The 3,383-nt window shown below is 41.8% G+C and overlaps 1 non-coding gene across 1 annotated transcript; it reads right to left on the bottom strand.

The window, feature by feature from the left end:
• Window positions 1-522: 522 nt before the first annotated feature.
• On the bottom strand, window positions 523-630 carry LOC112724476 (small nucleolar RNA R71). The gene has a single exon (XR_003163637.1). It is a non-coding gene; the product is annotated as a small nucleolar RNA R71 (small nucleolar RNA).
• Window positions 631-3,383: the final 2,753 nt, after the last annotated feature.

Raw genomic sequence — 3,383 nt, 5'->3', positions numbered from 1 at the left:
AAGGACAAGAACATTCTTGTTGAAGCAGATCCTGAACCTGAAAGGACTCTGAAAAGGAAACTAAGAGAAGTTAAAATACAACAATCCATAGACAACCTTACAGGAATTTTCGAACAGGAAGAGGAGATGGCAGCCGAAAATAATAATAATGCAAGGAGGATGCTTGGTGACTTCACTGCACCTAATTCCAATTTACATGGAAGAAGCTTCTCAATTCCTGCCATTGGAGCAAACAATTTTGAGTTGAAACCTCAATTAGTTTCTCTGATGCAACAGAGCTGCAAGTTTCATGGACTTCCATCTGAAGATCCCTTTCAGTTCTTAACTGAATTCTTGCATATCTGTGATACTGTTAAGAATAATAGAGCAGATCCTGAAGTCTACAGGCTCATGCTTTTCCCTTTTGCTGTAAGAGACAGAGCTAGAATATGGTTGGACTCTCAACCTAAAGATAGCCTGAACTCTTGGGATAAGTTGGTCAAGGCTTTCTTAGCCAAGTTCTTTCCTCCTCAAAAGCTCAGTAAGCTTAGAGTGGATGTTCAAACCTTCAGACAGAAAGAAGGTGAATCCCTCTATGAAGCTTGGGAGAGATACAAGCAACTGACCAAAAAGTGTCCTTCTGACATGCTTTCAGAATGGACCATCCTGGATATATTCTATGATGGTCTGTCTGAATTAGCTAAGATGTCATTGGATACTTCTGCAGGTGGATCCATTCACCTAAAGAAAACACCTGCAGAAGCTCAAGAAATCATTGACATGGTTGCTAACAACCAGTTTATGTACACTTCTGAGAGGAATTCTGTGAGTAATGGGACGCCTCAGAAGAAGGAAAGTATTGAAATCGATACTCTGAATGCCATATTGGCTCAGAACAAAATATTGACTCAGCAAGTCAATATGATTTCTTAGAGTCTGAATGGAATGCAAGCTGCATCCAACAGTACTCAAGAGGCATCTTCTGAAGAAGAGGCTTATGATCCTGAGAACACTGCAATAGCAGAGGTAAATTATATGGGTGAACCTTATGGAAACACCTATAATCCCTCATGGAGAAATCACCCAAATTTCTCATGGAAGGATCAACAGAAGCCTCAACAAGGCTTTAATAATGGTGGAAGAAACAGGTTTAACAATAGTAAACCCTTTCCATCATCCACTCAGCAACAGACAGAGAATTCTGAGCAGAATTCTTCTAGCTTAGCAAATTTAGTCTCTGATCTATCTAAGGCCACTCTAAGTTTCATGAATGAAACTAGGTCATCCATTAGAAATTTAGAAGCACAAGTGGGCCAGCTGAGTAAAAAGATCACTGAAACCCCTCCTAGTACTCTCCCAAGCAATACAGAAGAGAATCCAAAGAGAGATTGCAAGGCCATTGATATAACCATCATGGCCGAATCCAAGGAGGAAGGGGAGGACGTGAATCCTAAGGAGGAAGACCTCCTGGGACGTCCAGTGATTAATAAGGAGTTTTCCTCTGAGGAACCAAAGGAATCTGAGGCTCATCTAGAGACCATAGAGATTCCATTGAACCTCCTTATGCCCTTCATGAGCTCTGATGAGTATTCTTCTTCTGAAGAGAATGAGGATGTTACTGAAGAGCAAGTTGCCAAGTACCTTGGTGCAATCATGAAGCTGAATACCAATTTATTTGGTAATGAGACTTGGGGAGATGAACCTCCCCTGTTCACCAATGAACTAAATGCATTGGATCAACTGAGATTGCCTCAGAAGAAACAGGATCCTGGAAAGTTCCTAATACCTTGTACCATAGGCACCATGACCTTTGAGAAGGCTCTATGTGACCTTGGGTCAGGGATAAACCTCATGCCCCTCTCTGTAATGGAGAAACTGGGAATCTTTGAGGTACAAGCTGCTAGAATCTTATTAGAGATGGAAGACAACTCAAGAAAAGAGGCTTATGGACAAGTAGAGGACATATTAGTAAATGTTGAAGGCCTTTACATCCCTGCAGATTTCATAATCCTGGATACTGGGAAGGAGGAGGATGAATCCATCATCCTTGGAAGACCTTTCCTAGCCACAGCAAGAGCTGTGATTGATGTTGACAGAGGTGAACTAGTCCTTCAATTGAATAAGGACTCCCTTATGTTTAAAACTCAAGGTTCTCCTTCTGTAAACATGGAAAAGAGGCACAGTAATCTTCTCTCAAAACAGAGTCATACAGAGCCCCCACAGTCAAACTCTAAGTTTGGTGTTGGGAGGCCACAACCAAACTCTAAGTTTGGTGTTGAACTCCCATATCCAAACTCTAAGTTTGGTGTTGGGGAGTCTCAACAATGCTCTGAACATCTGTGAGGCTCCATGAGAGCCCACTGTCAAGCTATTGACATTAAAGAAGCGCTTGTTGGGAGGCAACCCAATTTTTATTTATCTAATTTTATTTTTATTTTTATTGTTCTTTCATGTTTTATTGGGTTCATGATCATGTGGAGTCACAAAATAAATCAAAAAAATTAAAAACAGAATTAAAAACAGTAGAAGAAAAATCACACCCTGGAGGAAGGACTTACTGGCGTTTAAACGCCAATAAGGAGCATCTGGCTGGCGTTCAACGCCAGAACAGAGCATGGAGCTGGCGCTGAACGCCAGAAACAAGCATGGAGCTGGCGTTCAATGCCAGAAACATGCTACATCTGGGCGTTGAACGCCCAAAACAAGCATCAGTTCGGCGTTTAAACGCCAGAATTGCATGCAAAGGTGTTCTACATGCCTAATTGGTGCAGGGATGCAAATCCTTGACACCTCAGGATCTGTGGACCCCACAGGATCCCCACATACCTCCACTCACCTTCCCTCCTCATAATCCTATATCACCCTCTCTCTCTCCATTCATAGTCATCCCTTCTATTTTCCATTCACCACTCAAAATTGAAACCATCACTCCCTCCTTTTCACACATCATAACCACCTTAAACCCCCATATAGCCGAATACACACATCCCTCCATCTCCTCCATATCTTCTTCTTCTTCTACTATTCTTTCTTCTTTTGCTCGAGGGCGAGCAACATTCTAAGTTTGGTGTGGTAAAAGCATAGCTTTTTTTATTTTTCCTTAACCATTGATGGCACCTAAGGCCAGAGAAACCTCTAGAAAGAGGAAATGGAAGACAAAAGCTTCCACCTCCAAGTCATAAGAGATGGAGAGATTCATCTCAAGGGTATATAGCTCAGTGGTAGAACATTTGACTGCAAATCAAGAGATCCCTGAGATACCTCAGGGGATATATTTTCCTCCACACAATTATTGGGAGCAACTAAGGGTGGAATATCAAGAGCACTCCATCATCCTTCATGAAATTAGAGAAGATCAAAGAACAATGAGGGAGGAGCAACAAAGACAAGGAAGAGACATAGAA

This window comes from Arachis hypogaea, chromosome 11 (genome assembly GCF_003086295.3).
Source record: "Arachis hypogaea cultivar Tifrunner chromosome 11, arahy.Tifrunner.gnm2.J5K5, whole genome shotgun sequence".
Classification (NCBI taxonomy): domain Eukaryota; kingdom Viridiplantae; phylum Streptophyta; class Magnoliopsida; order Fabales; family Fabaceae; genus Arachis; species Arachis hypogaea.
The sequence above is the reverse complement of the archived record's forward strand: the minus strand, read 5'-3'. Positions and strand labels throughout refer to the sequence as shown.